We start from the raw sequence: 19,229 nt of genomic DNA on the forward strand, positions 1-19,229 counted from the left end.
CAGCCTCAGCTATAGCAAGTTACAGGCTACCCTGGGCTACACCTGACTCTTGACCTTGTTCTAAAATAAATAAGTAAATAAATAAACCCAGGGACAGGAAAGTAGAACTGAGCAAACTGTATCCTGAGCTCTGAAAGGGATTCCCAGATTAACTAATGGCACTAGTGACTTGGATACAAAATTACCAGATTTTCCAGTAGCCATCCACAATTTGTTTCTTTTTGTCTCCATAGGTAGGGTGGAATTAGGAAACAAAACTTCACACTGTAGCCCCAGGTTTCTTTAACTCTGCAATTCTCCTGTCTTAATCTTGTAAATCCTAAGCTTATATATATATATATGAGTCACTACACTGGACTAGTGTTTCCTTTTTGAAGTTTGAGTTATAATTTGTTATAATGAAATAAGCCAGAGTTCACACTGTGGATTGAGAAATCATGAATCTGATATTTTACACAGGTAAAATACTTAATAATTATTTCCTTTAAAGTCTTGGTCACTGTGTTTACATGTACGCTAAGGCGCTCTTGGACTCTATTGTTTGACTACAAATATTCTAGATACCAACAGCTCCTTTCCAGACACCCTGTCACTGACACCTTGACCAGGCATGCAAGCAAGGCTAAGGACAACTCACCTACAAGAACAGACATGCTAGCCAACTGGAACTGTCAAAGCCACTTCAAATTCCAGCCTCGCCTCAAGAAACCCTTTGAGTCGCCAGAGTAGGGGAACTCAGTAAATTAAAGCAGGAATGAAGTTATTATTTTTAACTTTGTACTTACAGGATAATGCCTTTAGTAAGTCTTGACTCATTTAAGTCCCTGAAGGTCAGAAAGCATGAAGATTTTATGCTTTGTACCCACACTAACCACTACAAACAAGCCAACGACACTTAAGGGAGAACCTAATGGGAGGCACAGCCCTTGACCTGAAGGTTGCCCCAATACTCAGTTTATAGTTTGCTTGTTTTTTCAACACTTATTTAGAGAGATCAAGAATGTGTGTGTGTGTGCGTGCGTGTGTGTGCACACAGAGTGGAGAATAGTGCATGAAGATCAGAGGACAAATTTTGGAAGACGGTTCTTACACCATGTGGGCAGGAGACTGAATTAATGTGAGCAGGCTTGGTATCTTTACTCTTTGAGCCTCTCCCCACAACAACCCTTCTCCCAATGGCCTGCTGCTTACCTAGACCTGCCAGACCTGAGCACACTTCTGACTGTGAGAGTCCTCTAAGAAGTAAGGGCATGTGGCCATTGCACAAGAAATGCCCACCAACACCCATTTAGTTCCTTTTTGTACCTACTATGCAGCTTTAAAATTTGAGTTTTCCAAACCATAAAAAGTTCCCATGAAATATTTTAAAATATTGCCATGGTATAAGAGGCATAAGTTGTTACAGTAGCTTGAGAATTTGACATTTAACTGTTAGAATTACAATATCTCAGGATAATGCATTTACTAACTAATATAATTAACTCAAATTAAATAAAGAGCTTATTACTTCATGACCATATAAAATCTTGATAAAGTCAGTCTATATCCAATTCCTTCCAGAGCATTATGAATGAATTTGCTCCCTAACATAAGATTTCGAGATGGTTTTATGCTCGACTCTCCCCAGAATCCCTATCATTCCCACTCCTCTGCAGTCCTTAAACAGGGCTCACTCCTTACTGCCTGGAGAAAGCACGTCCCAAGACAGAGTCTGGCTCCTGTCTGCAGACACCCTACTGTCTCTCTGCAGGAGACAAGAGCTGTTTCAGACTCTACTACTTTAAAACTACAGCAAACTAGCATATATACAGGGAAAGAGCCCTGGTTATAAATAAAAAAAATTAAAATGTAGTTCCCCAAACCATCTTAGTCATTTATAAAAATAAATTATCAAACCTGTCTTCACCACCTGGTTTTTAACAAATAATAAAATATTTCAAATTTGTTTTACTCCACCACTGAGGGAGGCCTTGAACTTGCAATTGTGTTTAAGCCTCCCAGGAGCTGGATTAGAGGTATGAGCCACTGCCTAGGAAGCTCCTTTTCAGTTAAGTTCCACATGGGGCTGAAGGCAGTGACCCACCATCTCTATAAATACACTCTTACAGTTAGGTATATGCACCATACCTAGCTCGCCACTCCTGTTCACTCTCATTAGCTAGATACATACACGTGAACGACACACCGTGTACAGCTGGACAGGAGCACATCTTACTGTGCGTAAATACCCTCTGGCCCTTGCTTCCTTCACTAAACATGTCCTTTCGGTAAGTACACACAGAATTCATTCACTTCACTCGGGGATAAGTACATTCAAGTGCATGAACAACCAGTTTACCTGTTTTCCTACTGGTGTGCATTAGACTGTTCTACTTCACTGCTATTTTAAAGAGCTCTATCATTCCTGTCACCTTTGTTAGAAAAGCTGCCCAAATTTAAATTGAAAACTTGGCTCAAACATATTTAGGTGGTGGAAGAAAAAATAATACTGAAGTTAGCACTAGCCAGATGGCATCTTCTGGTCAGAGCTACCAACAACATCTAACACAGGGGTCATGTGAGCAAGAAACTGGGGATGATCCAGAAGGAAAGCATTTATAAATACCTGACAATTATGAGAATGATCAGTCAATTTGTGGACTCAGAGAGACAAAAGCTAATCTCTCTAGGTATAACTCACTGGCAGCAAAATGAACTGTCCAAAATCCCATCTTTTGGAAGGAAAAAAAAAAAACAAACAAACCTGTGTATCTTCTTCAAACTCAAAAAGATTATATAACCACTCAAAAAAGTATCAATAACTTACTGATTTAATTATCTGTTTTAGCCAGGCATGGTGCTGCATGCTTACAGTCCCAGCACATAAAAGGCTAGGCAAGAAGATCATGAGTCTAGGACAGCCTAAACTATATATCAAAAAACAGCAAAATCAAACAAAGAGCATAAACTAAACACACCCATCCCGCATGCAGAAGACTGGAGTCCAGACAGGAAACTGAGTGCAACACCAAGAAGAACAGCCTCATGCTTTGTTGTGGTTCACCAAGATTCTCTTAAGGACACACGAAAGCTGCCACTTCCTATTACTTTAAAAAAAAAAATTGTTTGAGGCTGGAGAGATGGCTCAGTGGTTAAGAGAACCGACTGCTCTTCCAGAGGTCCTGAGTTCAATTCCCAGCATCCACATGGTGCTCACAACCATCTATAATGGGATCCGATGCCCTCTTCTGGTGTGTCTGAAGACAGCAACAGTGTACTCATATATAAAATAATTCCTTTTTTAAAAATTATATATATGTATATATAATAAATCATTCTTTTTTTAAAAAAAAACTGTTTGATGAGAAAGAAGTAAAAAAGTCTCCTAAAAAAAAGAAACACCAGGCTAGGGAGAGACTATTCAATGGGTAAAGCACTGGTCACACAAGCACGAGGGTCTCAGCGCAAATCCCCAACACCCATGTGGAAGTCAGCTCAGCCACACATATCTAAAACCCAGCTTTGAGGAGGCATGAGGGGGATGTGGGGAAACTGCATACCATGTAGACAGGAGGATCACTGGGCCTTACTGGATAGCCAGCCTGCTGTAATAGTGAGCTCTGGATTCAATGAGAGACCCTATTGGATGGATGGATGGATGGATGGATGGATGGATGGATGGATGGATGGACGGATGGATGGATGGATGGACGGACGGATAGAGAGAAGGTCAGGCAGACAGACATGGAGGAAGACAAATGATGACCTTTAACCTACACATACACACACACAAGCTAGGTGTGGTGCATATAACTATGATCCAACAGTTGGGAGGTAGAGGCATGAAGATCAGTCACGAAGCTATATAGCAATCTTTTTTAAAAAATTCCTACCAATAACAAGCTGCCTTTACTGTAGTTGGAATAGGCAGTAAATAGAATTCTGCAGACACTCTGAAAGGAGCTAATGGTCTGGAAGTCAGGATGTGTCCACAGCACTCCTCCCAGTGACTATAACCAGGTTCACATGTGCTGTCAAAGCAGGCCTCCTATGCCATCTCCCCACCTACCTTCCTCCCTGCTTGCTCACCTCACACTTACTAAGTCTCTCATTAACACTGGGGTACATTTTGGGGTTAGGTACAACAATCTATGAATGCTTTACTGTTTATACAGCTTTATGTCTCAGGTACTGCCTTCTTATCTCCCAGATTCCTACTGAAAATGGTCCTCCAAGCTCTGAGCTCCAAGTTTTCAAGAATCCCTGAGATCATGTAGTTAGAGACCATCCAACCTTGGATGATCAGGATCTACAACCTTGATCAGCATCAGGAAGCCTAGAAAACAGAACTTCTGGAAGTGAGAATACAGCTCGGTCATACGATGGTTGTTCTCTAAGCTCACTTCCACTGGCAAACACGAGCACACACCATAAATAAATATAATTTTTGGGCTGGAGAGATGGCTCAGTGGTGAAGAGCACTGACTGCTCTTCCAGAGGTCCTGAGTTCAATTCCCAGCAACCACATGGCGGCTCACAACCATCTGTAAAGAGATCCGATGCCCTCTTCTGGTGTATCTGGTATACAGCTACAGTGTACTTATATATAATAAATGAATAAATCTTTAAAAAATAAATAAATAAATAAATAAATATAATTTTTAAAATGTTTAAAACATGGCCTAGACATTCTTGTGCCTGCAGAAAGGATTCTTTTGACCTTTTTATATTACCAAACTGCTAACCACTTTTAATCTCATTTGCCAAAGAAAAGTTCTTTAAATGAAGTAAGTATATGAAAATGCACTTACTTAATTAAAAAACTTTCTTGAAAGTTGAGATGGTATCTTGTGTAGCCACAGGCTAGCCTCAAAGGGCTATATAACCAAGGATGACCTTGAACTCCTGACCCTCTTGCCTCTAATGCTGGGATTACAGGAATGCCTGGCTTAATATTTTAAACCCTTTGTAACTTCAAAAGCCAAGATTATACACACACACACACACACACACACACGCACGCACACGCACACACGACACTTAAACACAACCCTTCTTACTCTGTAACTCGACTCAGGCTGGCCTAGAACTATGTTGTCCTGGGTGCTCTACCACTTGAAATCTCCTAATTAGTGCTGGGATTGCAAACAGACACCACTGTGTGCCCAACTTGAGAAGCTGTTTCCTTTCTTTTTTGTTGGGGGGGGGGGGTCACTATGTAGTTCTAGCTGTCCTACAGTTCACTTTATAGATAGACCAGGCTGCCCTGCAATTCACTATGCAGACTAGACTAGGCTGTACAAGAACAGACTAATGCAGGCTAGGCTGCACTGCAACTCACACTCTGTAGACCAGGCTGGCCTTGAACTCACTAGGTTATCTCTCTCAACACCTGTACCTGATTCTCCACTAAAATCCTTTCTTGAAGGCAGGCAATGGTGGGACACAGCTTTAACCCAGCAATCAGGAGGTAGAGGCAGGCAGATCCCTGAGTTTCAGGCCAGCACAGAGCAATTTCCAGGGCAGCCAGGGATTACACAGAGAAACCCTGTTTCAAGAAAACAGGGTGTGCTGGTTCGTTCCTGCAATCCAGCCCTGGGAGACTGAGGCCATCTTAAGCTACAGAGTGAGTCCCAGGCTAGCCTGGGTGACAGACTGAGACCTTGAACTGGTTGGTTTTGTGGGAGGTGCCAGCCCTGGGCAAGTGTAAGATCTAGGAGATGTAAGAAAGGTAGCAGAGGGTGAGCCTGAGCAAGTCCGTAAGCAGCTTTCCTCCAAGGCTCCTGGCCTGAGCTCTTGGTCCTTTTGTCTCTGGAGTGTTGGAATTACAGGCCTATACCTGCCCATGCCGCCAGTGCTGGCCAGGCTCCTGACTGCATCCCTGCTCTGACTGCCCTCAAGTGATAAGGTGATGTGAATCACATAAACTCTCTTTTCTCCCCAAATTGCATTTGGTAATGGTGTTTATCACAAAAAGAGAGAGCAGACCAGGAGAGACCCTGTAACAAAAGAAAATATCCCATTCTCCAACATCACTTCTGCTTCATTAAAAGAAATAAGGACCATTGAAAGCTCTTACAGGCTGCTGCTGTTCTTTAGAAATACTGTTGGAAGGACTGTGGCATGGACGGATGTAGTCCTGTAATCCCAACACTCCAAAGACAGAGGCAACAGAACCAAGAGTTCAAGGCCAGCCCGACTACTCCACTGTATAGCAAGTTTCACACCGGTGCTTAAATCTGTGTTGTAACCTTTTCTTGGCCACCTAAGACCTCAGACTCAGCAACAGTTACTACTTACTTTAGACTCAGCTAATCACACAGAAACTAAAATCAGAACTCCAGCAATATTCTCACTAATCTCTTCTCTCAAAGAAGACAATCCAACTGCCCAAAGTGGGGGTATGTACAGTGGGACACAAGTGTAACCCCAGCAGTCCAGAAGAATTCAACACTGGTCCAAACTACAAATCAAGACCTTATCTCAAAAATAAATAAATAAATGTAGTTTTTGAACATTTTTTAATTTTTCTTCCCAAATTACCTGTCTAGTAGTCCTACACTTATTTATGTGCGTGTACTCTGGAGGTCAGAGGCCGACTCGCCGCAGTCCAGTCCTGTTATCGAGGGTTTCAGGAATTGAACTAAAGTCATCAGGCTTGATGACAAGTACCTTTACCTGCTGAGCTACCTCATGGCCCATGCTTTCAAATTTTAACAATATAAAACAGCTTTGAATTTTTTTACTTAACTATGAGCTCTAAATCTGCCAATATAGCCATAACCTATGAAATAATAAATTTAACTAGGTATAGATTATATCAGCGTATTTTTCATATTAAAATACCTTTATGAAATACCAAAGCTACTAGAAACAGCTTGAAATCATGTTTTCTTCTAAATATAAGTTATAAAACTATGTCTGAAATGAACTTAGTAGTTCTATCAGAGACTGACAATAGCAGCCTGTGTCTACTGTAGGGTCCTACTATCTATTGCTGACTACAGAGAAGCTTGCCTCATTCGGGTGCTAGCCACCACCTTCTTACCTGTCACTCTCCCACTCCCTTCACACCGGTGCTTAAATCTGTGTTAACCTTTTCTTGATAAACCCAACTCTGCCTCATTCAAAATCTCTTTCCTACTTTTAAAAAACTAAAGGTTACTATGTAGCCTGGTTCATGATATACTAGAAGAAAGTAGTAACTATAAAGGGTTAATATATATATATCGGTCACCCCAGGATCCAGGCACAGTAGTAAATGATACATAAACCATACCGTAGGTACTAATACCAGAAAAGCCCAGTATAGAGATAAGGAAACTGAGGCAAAGAGGCTCAAAGAAAGATGTGTTCAAGGCATTTCTAGATCCGAAGCCTAGGCCTCATACCACTATGCCTGTATTAGTAAATAGAATAAATAGTAAAATATTACAATCCACTCTTTATATGGAAACACCCACTTGTAACCCCAATACTTGGGATGCTAAGGCTGGGCTATACAGTGAGTTAATGAATCAAAAATATAAAATAACCAGCAAATTCTTCACTGATCTCACTACCAATGACTACGGTGATGGCTATTCCTGGTTGTCAACTTGACTACATCTGGAATGAACTACAATCCAAAAATGGATGACACACCTGTGATCCAGATCTAGAGGCTAGAATACACAAGCTTCTGACCCAGTTCTTGACATGGGACCATATAGATCTTGAGGCATAGTGGCCATGAAAAGCTTAAGGCCGGGCAAGGTAACACACGCCTTTAATCCCAGGAGTCTAAGGCAAGCAGATCTCTGAGTTCAAGGCCAGCCTGGGACAAAGCAAGTTCCAAGTCCAAGTGTGATGGTGCACACCTTTAATTTGGGCCACACCTTCTGCTGGAGGCCTACCTAAGGACACGGGAAGAAGGAAGGCCCTCTCCTTTGCCTGCTTGTACTTGTTAGCACATCTCTTGGTACCTACTTCAGGATTCCAGCTTATCCGAAAGACCAGCTGAAACAACTACCCTCATGGAACTGAGAAACTATTAGATTCTTGGACTTCCCATTCACAGCTGCTCACTGTTGGACTGCAGACTGTATATCTTACAATAAATTCCCTTAATATGTAGAGACATCCCATAAGTTCTGTGACTCTAGGGAACCCTAATACACACAAGTATATGACAAAAACAAAATAGTATGACCTACAGCTTCGTTGCATTTTTGTACCTGCTCCGAATAAACCTACATCACACAAGTTTGTTCTAGACAGCCATTTAAAGAACAGGTACAAATATAAGAGCAATAAAGTAAGAACCTTAATGTGGGTACGGCAGTCAGTTAACCTGTAAGACAAGTGCTGTTCTTGACCACCCCAATTCAACCAGTGTGTTTTCCCTCTTTGGTAGCCACAGAAGTACTAACCAGTAGCTTGCTTCTACAAATCTACAGTTGCACATAGTTGTCTGCAAATAGCCCTGCTGCCTGGAGGACCAACATCTATGTTGAGGACCGTTTCCTCAAGATCGCTCCTGTATTCTTTCCTGTCTTCACGATGCTTATCTCTCCTTTGATGGATCACTTGATACATTAAAGGATTTGGTCAAACTGCCACTGACCGATAATACCAAAGTCCTTTTCATTTTCCGCAAACGCAGTTTCAAGCCACTAACAACACCCCCCACTCCCTTCACTTTTCACCGGGATTTGTATCCTGGGGCAAACCCACATAGGACACTCAGCAAGGTTCACTGTCTTGCCAGCTGGGCGCCCAGTGTGGGCATTCAAAAAACCCTCTAAGTGAATGCGCGGAAAGCAGCGTGGGTGGAGGCGGGAAGAGGGGACCCAAAGGAATGCCACACAGCTCGGACCACAGCAGAGGCGCCGGGACCGGGAGGGTGGGACCCGGGCCGAGCCACCACGTCCGGAGCTCTACCACAGGCAGGCGCCATCCCCGCATGCCATCCCAGCGCAATCCCGCGCCTCGGCCGACCCGCCTTCGAACCCAGGGACCGCCCGGACCTGCGCGGGCTCACCTGACGCTCCCGCAGCTCCGCGCTCTTCGCCCGGCGCGAGCCCGACTGCACCGCGGGTACGCGAGATCAGCTGATTCACGGGGGCGGGGCCTTCAGTTAGGGGCGGGGCCTCAGGCGGCGGGCTGGAGAAGCAGGCCCACAGAATGGGTAGGGCTAGGCAAGAGCCTGTGACGGTGTCCGAGAAGGATCAAGGTTGCTCCGAACGCATCGGCAACTGCAGGCAAGCCATTTAGTCATTTAGAAACAATTGTCCTAGGGCGCACTTTAGAAGCAACCAAAGACTTAGTGAACGGACCTAGCTCCATGAGCGTTTCCATGGTAACGATAGGCTGCGCTTGAGTACGGAAGCCACGGCAAGTTTTGTTATCTCCTCAAACTGCGAGAGATGAAGAGAAAAATCTTACCTCTTAGAACATGACTGCACACGTCTGTAATCCTAACGTTTGTAAGATGAAGGCAACAGAGTCAGGAATTCGAGGCCAGCCTTGAGACCCTGTCTCAAGACAAAAGTGAAAATACGAACAATCTTTAAGCTGCATGTTCATGAATTGTTCCCTAATGAGGATAGCTTCCTCCCCCTCCCCACCATGACGTCATCTCTTCCCGAATGCGCGTTTGCCGCGTGTCCACCCCAAACGGTAGAGTGAGGTAGGAAGAAATTATTTCCTCAGGGCTCTTCAATAAACAACGTTAAAATTGTTGTGTTTGCTTCACAGTCTCACAACAATCCACACTTGTCATGGTCGCAATCCTCCTGCTGAACCCCTAACTCCTCCCTTGAATATTTTCTGTAACAGCTGCTCTTGGAACACAAGCAAGAGAGAGAAATCTGCTGCTACAGAGTGTGCATCGCTGAACCTACAAAGTTACATTTACTCCATTAAAGATAGATATATTCCCTGGATCTAATGCTCCTGTGTACAATTCCTCCAACTCAGAGTCCCTCACCAGAGCCTTATCAACTTCAGAACCAGAGCAGACAAAAGTACAGCCTTGAGAATGGCGCCACCAAATGGTACAAACCAGAGATGTCTTGCAGTTAATGGTGCCTGGGCTCTAACCGCCCTAAGCTACCTGTCCTCCATACCACAACTAAAAAAGACAACCGTGAAAGAGATGTATTCAATGAGACTGCACTAGGAAGAAGAATTAAGGGGCTGGTCCAGCAACCCCCCACGTCTATCTCTGGGGTCCTGACATGAGGTTTAAATAGCCTCAAGGTGTTATTCTGCCCATGGTAAACACATCTTGGTTGGTCCTGCAAAGCAAACCGTCAAGTTGTCAGAACCAGGAAACAAGTTCTCCCGGGAATCCCACCCAATCTTTTCCTTCCCCAGAGAGACTCTTGAGGAAATTCTAATTCTAATTATCCTGCTAGTTCAATAGTCAAAAGGGGGACCCACGTGTCCTCTCAGGATAGTCACACAGCTTCTGCTGAGACATCCGTGTGGCCAGACGTTATTTCAAAACCTAAACCAGTCATTTGTACACTAATACATTATCTCCTAGTTCCCTCCCTGGGTAACCCCACAGCTACCAAAATATCTACCTGCAATCAAAATATCCACCTGCAACCAAAATCTTCCTTTTCCTGTCCTGGAGAGAGAGAGAGAGAGAGAGAGAGAGAAAAAAAGACATTTTGTCCTCTCATGCTAATCCTGCCCCTTGAATTAAGGCATCACCCTTCTAATCCACTTAGAGGCTCACCCACTCTTTTTTTTAAATCAATTCGATTCCTCATTCTTTCTCAACAAAATAAGTCTCTGTTGTTTCATTTTGGTTATTTTTCTTCTACCTCACCTCCTGTGCAACCTAACATTCTACCTCTATGTTTTTGTTCTGTTGTTTTTCAAGACAGTGTTTCTCTGTGTGGCTAGATGCTTAGTTATGTTAGTTTGCCAATTATGTATCATTCATGTGGCCTTTCAGAAATTATACAGAGTGATGAATATCACACTTATCCTTATAAAGTACATGTCTTGGCCCTTAGGTTTAAGAATGCCCCCCCCCAAACAACCAGACTGTTGGCATTGTTCTTGGTTACCCACTCACAGAAACAAGCTGGTAAGATACTATGGTTGAAGACACTGTACACTTTCACCACAAGAAATGAAGAAATCAGTATGGAATTCATCAGGACACTTATTCCCTAGTGGCTAGTTCTCAAGGCATCAGGACAGAATTCTACTTATCTTATTATATTTATGTGCAGGTCACTTCAGAAGAAAAGGTACCAGTTTTCTTACTCGTCACTGGACCGTGCATGCTACAACACACATTTGCCAGGCAAGCTATGCCCTTGGTGTAGCAGTGGCATTGCTGTTTAGGGCATAACCAACTGCTTTCTGGTTTGAGTTGGAACCTGCTCCAATGGAGGGAGTTCGTTTCTCATACTACAAAGCCCATGGCTGCAAAGGTAATAGGCCCTGAGGGAAATCTACTACTGTTGTTTTCCTGATTGCCAAAACCTGCCTTCTGTGTTTGTGTTTATACCCCTAGATTAGTGGGTCTCTTAGGTAAGAGAAGCCTCTCTTTGCTGAGAATTAGTAACCATTGAAAGCTCACTCTAAGTGGGATGTCTACCCAGGTGCAGAAAGAGCAAGAGCCCAAGGATGGTGAGGATGCTGTGAAAGGCTCTTCTAGACACGTGGCTGCCTTCATGAACTCACGGCACAAGATCAAACAGAAATTTAGCACAGATTGGAGAGAAGCACACAAGGCTCCACCTCTGGCCTAAGATCTATTGGAAGCTGATGGCTGCTGAGGGAAAGAGGGTTATTTTTCTTTGGGGACATAGCCACTGGTAGATTGCCCATTCTCTAGTGAAAAGCCCCCATGCCCATGCCCATAAGAGCAGCACCAGTTGGACTCAGTGGATATATATAATGTTTATATATATTTATATATATAATTTATATTTTAAAGAGGACATGCAGTTAGGAGGAGGTCCAAGGGGAGTTGGAAAGAAATGAGGGTGACTATAATCAAAATACAATAGTTAAAAATATTACAAGAAAAGCACAATAGGGCTAGAGAGATGCTCAGTAAAGAGTGCTTACTGCTCTTGCAGAGGACCCAAATTCAGTTACAAGCACCCACATGGGACAGCGCACAGCTTCCTCTTCTGGCCTTCACAGAGACCTTCATACACATAACATTCATACCCAGGGATACACACATATACATAAAATAAAATAAACCTTACAAAAAAATGGCTACCCCTGAGAGGAGGACCGGAAACAAGAGCATCAAAAGAACTGACTTTGCCCATTCTGTGACTTAATCATGTGCTTTTTAAAAATCTTTCTTTTAGATGCCAGAGGAAAACACCAAAGGCCATCTGGAACCCTGGTGCACTGAAGCTCCAGGAAGGGGCGGCACAGGTCTTCCTGGTTGCTGCCGCCGCAGAGAGCCCTTGGGCAGCACCCCGGGAGCAAACTTGAGCCTCAGGACCACAGGTAAGACCAACTTGTCTGCTGCAAGAGAGCTGCCTGGTGAGATCGGGACACACAGAGGCAGAGTTCATCTAGGACCAGGCACGTCCTGTGTTTGCCGGAGGTCCCACGCCCGCGGATCCCGGGCCCGCAGCAGCTCTCTGCTCCCAGACCCTGTGGGAAAGACACCTCACCGCCTGATCAGGTGGGCACTCCTGAGGCTGCAGAGCGGAAGAGACCACCAACACTGCCCACCCCTGCCCACATCCCTGGCCCAAGAAAAAACTGTATAAGGCCTCTGGGCTCCCGTGGGGGAGGGCCCAGGAGCGGCAGGACCCCTGCCTGAGACACCGCCGGAACCTGAAGGGACAGACCAGATAAACAGTTCTCTGCGACCAAATCCCATGGGAGGGAGAGCTAAACCTTCAGAGAGGCAGACACGCCTGGGAAACCAGAAGAGACTGCTCTCTGTACATACATCTCGGACACCAGAGGAAAACACCAAAGGCCATCTGGAACCCTGGTGCACTGAAGCTCCAGGAAGGGGCAGCACAGGTCTTCCTGGTTGCTGCCGCCGCAGAGAGCCCTTGGGCAGCACCCCGGGAGCAAACTTGAGCCTCGGGACCACAGGTAAGACCAACTTGTCTGCTGCAAGAAAGCTGCCTGGTGAACTCAAGACACAGGCCCACAGGAACAGCTGAAGACCTGTAGAGAGGAAAAGCTACACGCCCGAAAGCAGAACACTCTGTCCCCATAACTGACTGAAAGAGAGGAAAACAGGTCTACAGCACTCCTGACACACAGGCTTATAGGACAGTCTAGCCACTGTCAGAAATAGCAGAACAAAGTAACACTAGAGATAATCTGATGGCGAGAGGCAAGCGCAGGAACCCAAGCAACAGAAACCAAGACTACATGCCATCATCGGAGCCCAATTCTCCCACCAAAACAAACATGGAATATCCAAACACACCAGAAAAGCAAGATCTAGTTTCAAAATCATATCAGATCATGATGCTGGAGGACTTCAAGAAAGACATGAACACACTTAGGGAAACACAGGAAAACATTAATAAACAAGTAGAAGCCTACAGAGAGGAATCGCAAAAATCCCTGAAAGAATTCCAGTAAAACACAATCAAACAGTTGAAGGAATTAAAAATGGAAATAGAAGCAATCAAGAAAGAACACATGGAAACAACCCTGGATATAGAAAACCAAAAGAAGAGACAAGGAGCTGTAGATACAAGCCTCACCAACAGAATTCAAGAGATGGAAGAGAGAATCTCAGGAGCAGAAGATTCCATAGAAATCATTGACTCAACTGTCAAAGATAATGTAAAGCGGAAAAAGGTACTGGTCCAAAACATACATGAAATCCAGGACTCAATGAGAAGATCAAACCTAAGGATAATAGGTATAGAAGAGAGTGAAGACTCCCAGCTCAAAGGACCAGTAAATATCTTCAACAAAATCATAGAAGAAAACTTCCCTAACCTAAAAAAAGAGATACCCATAGGCATACAAGATGCCTACAGAACTCCAAATAGATTGGACCAGAAAAGAAACACCTCCCGTCACATAATAGTCAAAACACCAAATGCACAAAATAAAGAAAGAATATTAAAAGCAGTAAGGGAAAAAGGTCAAGTAACATATAAAGGCAGACCTATCAGAATCACACCAGACTTCTCGCCAGAAACTATGAAGGCCAGAAGATCCTGGACTGATGTCATACAGACCCTAAGAGAACACAAATGCCAGCCCAGGTTACTGTATCCTGCAAAACTCTCAATTAACATAGATGGAGAAACCAAGATATTCCATGACAAAACCAAATTTACACAATATCTTTCTACAAATCCAGCACTACAAAGGATAATAAATGGTAAAGCCCAACATAAGGAGGCAAGCTATACCCTAGAAGAAGCAAGAAACTAATCGTCTTGGCAACAAAACAAAGAGAATGAAAGCACACAAACATGACCTCACATCCAAATATGAATATAACGGGAAGCAATAACCACTATTCCTTAATATCTCTCAACATCAATGGCCTCAACTCCCCAATAAAAAGAAATAGATTAACAAACTGGATACGCAACGAGGACCCTGCATTCTGCTGCCTACAGGAAACACACCTCAGAGACAAAGACAGACACTACCTCAGAGTGAAAGGCTGGAAAACAACTTTCCAAGCAAATGGTCAGAAGAAGCAAGCTGGAGTAGCCATTCTAATATCAAATAAAATCAATTTTCAACTAAAAGTCATCAAAAAAGATAAGGAAGGACACTTCATATTCATCAAAGGAAAAATCCACCAAGATGAACTCTCAATCCTAAATATCTATGCCCCAAATACAAGGGCACCTACATATGTAAAAGAAACCTTACTAAAGCTCAAAACACACATTGGACCTCACACAATAATAGTGGGAGATTTCAACACCCCACTCTCATCAATGGACAGATCATGGAAACAGAAATTAAACAGAGATGTAGACAGACTAAGAGAAGTCATGAGCCAAATGGACCTAACGGATATTTATAGAACATTCTATCCTAAAGCAAAAGGATATACCTTCTTCTCAGCTCCTCATGGTACTTTCTCCAAAATTGACCATATAATTGGTCAAAAAACGGGCCTCAACAGGTACAGAAAGATAGAAATAATCCCATGCATGCTATCGGACCACCACGGCCTAAAACTGGTCTTCAATAACAACCAAGGAAGAATGTCCACATATACTTGGAAATTGAACAATGCTCTACTCAATGATAACCTGGTCAAGGAAGAAATAAAGAAAGAAATTAAAAACTTTTTAGAATTTAATGAAAATGAAGGTACAACATACCCAAACTTATGGGACACAATGAAAGCTGTGCTAAGAGGAAAACTCATAGCGCTGAGTGCCTGCAGAAAGAAACAGGAAAGAGCATATGTCAGCAGCTTGACAGCACACCTAAAAGATCTAGAACAAAAAGAAGCAAATACACCCAGGAGGAGTAGAAGGCAGGAAATAATCAAACTCAGAGCTGAAATCAACCAAGTAGAAACAAAAAGGACCATAGAAAGAATCAACAGAACCAAAAGTTGGTTCTTTGAGAAAATCAACAAGATAGATAAACCCTTAGCCAGACTAACGAGAGGACACAGAGAGTGCGTCCAAATTAACAAGATCAGAAATGAAAAGGGAGACATAACAACAGATTCAGAGGAAATTCAAAAAATCATCAGATCTTACTACAAAAACCTATATTCAACAAAACTTGAAAATCTTCAGGAAATGGACAATTTCCTAGACAGATACCAGGTACCGAAGTTAAATCAGGAACAGATAAACCAGTTAAACTACCCCATAACTCCTAAGGAAATAGAAGCAGTCATTAAAGGTCTCCCAACCAAAAAGAGCCCAGGTCCAGACGGGTTTAGTGCAGAATTCTATCAAACCTTCATAGAAGACCTCATACCAATATTATCCAAACTATTCCACAAAATTGAAACAGATGGATCACTACCGAATACCTTCTACGAAGCCACAATTACTCTTACACCTAAACCACACAAAAACACAACAAAGAAAGAGAACTTCAGACCAATTTCCCTTATGAATATCGACGCAAAAATACTCAATAAAATTCTGGCAAACCGAATCCAAGAGCACATCAAAACAATCATCCACCATGATCAAGTAGGCTTCATCCCAGGCATGCAGGGATGGTTTAATATACGGAAAACCATCAACGTGATCCATTATATAAACAAACTGAAAGAACAAAACCACATGATCATTTCATTAGATGCTGAGAAAGCATTTGACAAAATTCAACACCCCTTCATGATAAAAGTCTGGAAAGAATAGGAATTCAAGGCCCATACCTGAACATGGTAAAAGCCATATACAGCAAACCAGTTGCTAACATTAAACTAAATGGAGAGAAACTTGAAGCAATCCCACTAAAATCAGGGACTAGACAAGGCTGCCCACTCTCTCCCTACTTATTCAATATAGTTCTTGAAGTTCTAGCCAGAGCAATCAGACAACAAAAGGATGTCAAGGGGATACAGATTGGAAAAGAAGAAGTCAAAATATCACTATTTGCAGATGATATGATAGTATATTTAAGTGATCCCAAAAGTTCCACCAGAGAACTACTAAAGCTGATAAACAACTTCAGCAAAGTGGCTGGGTATAAAATTAACTCAAATAAATCAGCTGTCTTCCTCTATACAAAAGAGAAACAAGCCGAGAAAGAAATTAGGGAAACGACACCCTTCATAATAGACCCAAATAATATAAAATACCTCGGAGTGACTTTAACAAAGCAAGTAAAAGATCTGTACAATAAGAACTTCAAGACACTGAAGAAGGAAATTGAAGAAGACCTCAGAAGATGGAAAGATCTCCCATGCTCATGGATTGGCAGGATTAATATAGTAAAAATGGCCATTTTACCAAAAGCAATCTACAGATTCAATGCAATCCCCATCAAAATACCAATCCAATTCTTCAAAGAGTTAGACAGAACAATTTGCAAATTCATCTGGAATAACAAAAAACCCAGGATAGCTAAAGCTATCCTCAACAATGAAAGGACTTCAGGGGGAATCACTATCCCTGAACTCAAGCAGTATTACAGAGCAATAGTGATAAAAACTGCATGGTATTGGTACAGAGACAGACAGATAGACCAATGGAATAGAATTGAAGACCCAGAAATGAACCCACACACATATGGTCACTTGATTTTTGACAAAGGAGCCAAAACCATCCAATGGAAAAAAGATAGCATTTTCAGCAAATGGTGCTGGTTCAACTGGAGGTCAACATGTAGAAGAATGAAGATCGATCCATGCTTATCACCCTGTACAAAGCTTAAGTCCAAGTGGATCAAGGACCTCCACATCAAAGCAGACACACTCAAACTAATAGAAGAAAAACTAGGGAAGCATCTGGAACACATGGGCACTGGAAAAAATTTCCTGAACAAAACACCAATGGCTTACGCTCTAAGATCAAGAATTGACAAATGGGATCTCATAAAACTGCAAAGCTTCTGTAAGGCAAAGGACACTGTGGTTAGGACAAAACGGCAACCAACAGATTGGGAAAAGATCTTTACCAATCCTACAACAGATAGAGGCCTTATATCCAAAATATACAAAGAACTCAAGAAGTTAGACCACAGGGAAACAAATAACCCTATTAAAAAATGGGGCTCAGAGCTAAACAAAGAATTCACAGCTGAGGAATGCCGAATGGCGGAGAAACACCTAAAGAAATGTTCAACATCTTTAGTCATAAGGGAAATGCAAATCAAAACAACCCTGAGATTTCACCTCACACCAGTGAGAATGGCTAAGATCAAAAACTCAGGGGACAACAGATGCTGGCGACGATGTGGAGAAAGAGGAACACTCCTCCATTGTTGGTGGGATTGCAAACTGGTACAACCATTCTGGAAATCAGTCTGGAGGATCCTCAGAAAATTGGACATTGAACTGCCTGAGGATCCAGCTATACCTCTCTTGGGCATATACCCAAAAGATGCCCCAACATATAAAAAAGACACGTGCTCCACTATGTTCATTGCAGCCTTATTTATAATAGCCAGAAGCTGGAAAGAACCCAGATGCCCTTCAACAGAGGAATGGATACAGAAAATGTGGTACATCTACACAATGGAATATTACTCAGCTATCAAAAACAACGACTTTATGAAATTCGTAGGCAAATGGCTGGAACTGGAAAATATCATCCTGAGTGAGCTAACCCAAACACAGAAAGACATACATGGTATGCACTCACTGATAAGTGGCTATTAGCCCAAATGTTTGAATTACCCTAAATGCCTAGAACAAATGAAACTCAAGACAGATGATCAAAATGTGAATGGTTCACTCCTTCTTTAAAAGGGGAACAAGAATACCCTAGGCAGGGAAGAGAGAGGCAAAGATTAAAACAGAGACTGAAGGAACACCCATTCAGAGTCTGCCCCACATGTGGCCCATGCATATACAGCCATCCAATTAGACAAGATGGATGAAGCAAAGAAGTGCAGACCGACAGGAGCCGGATGTAGATCGCTCCTGAGAGACACAGCCAGAATACAGCAAATACAGAGGCGAATACCAGCAGCAAACCACTGAACTGAGAATAGGACCCCCGTTGAAGGAATCAGAGAAAGAACTGGAAGAGCTTGAAGGGGCTCGAGACCCCATATGTACAACAATGCCAAGCAACCAGAGCTTCCAGGGACTAAGCCACTACCTAAAGACTATACATGGACTGACCCTGGACTCTGACCTCATAGGTAGCAATGAATATCCTAGTAAGAGCACCAGTGGAAGAGGAAGCCCTGGGTCCTGCTAAGACTGAACTCCCAGTGAACTAGACTGTTGGGGGGAGGGGGACAAGGGGGGAGGGTGGGGAGGGGAACACCGATAAGAAAGGGGAGGGGGGAGGGGGATGTTTGCCCGGAAACTGGGAAAGGGAATAACACTCGAAATGTATATAAGAAATACTCAAGTTAATAATAAAAAAAAAAAAAAGAAAAAGAATTTCTTTAAAATATTTAACAACAACAAAAAAATCTTTCTTTTGAGGATCTGTTTGTTGGCTTTGGTTTGCGTTGGTTTTTGGTTCTCTAGACTGGGCCTCATACAACCCAGGGTGCCCTCAAATTGGCAGTGGAGCCAAGATTGGCCTTGAATTCCTGGTCCTCTTGCTCCCTTCTTCTGAGTGCTAAGATTAGAGATGTGCTCTGCCTCGCCCTACTTCAAAACTGGCAAA

General features: G+C 42.9%; 1 protein-coding gene across 5 annotated transcripts in view; it reads right to left on the reverse strand.

Annotated features, from left to right (window-relative positions):
- Positions 1 to 9,587, reverse strand: part of Als2 (alsin Rho guanine nucleotide exchange factor ALS2) — a 72,883-nt gene extending 63,296 nt beyond the window's left edge. Inside the window, exons 1-2 of one of the 5 annotated variants that reach the window (XR_010054614.1) lie at positions 9,406 to 9,587; positions 9,002 to 9,215 (exon numbers count right to left, since the gene is read on the reverse strand). The gene's annotated coding sequence lies outside the window, so the exon portion shown is untranslated. Of the gene's footprint in view, positions 1 to 9,001; positions 9,216 to 9,405 lie in introns of those variants that run through there. The other 4 variants (XM_017596517.3, XM_006245001.5, XM_063267376.1 and 1 more) reach the window with 4 other exon arrangements.
- Positions 9,588 to 19,229: the final 9,642 nt, after the last annotated feature.

The sequence above is a fragment of the Rattus norvegicus genome, chromosome 9 (genome assembly GCF_036323735.1).
Source record: "Rattus norvegicus strain BN/NHsdMcwi chromosome 9, GRCr8, whole genome shotgun sequence".
In the NCBI taxonomy this organism is placed as follows: domain Eukaryota; kingdom Metazoa; phylum Chordata; class Mammalia; order Rodentia; family Muridae; genus Rattus; species Rattus norvegicus.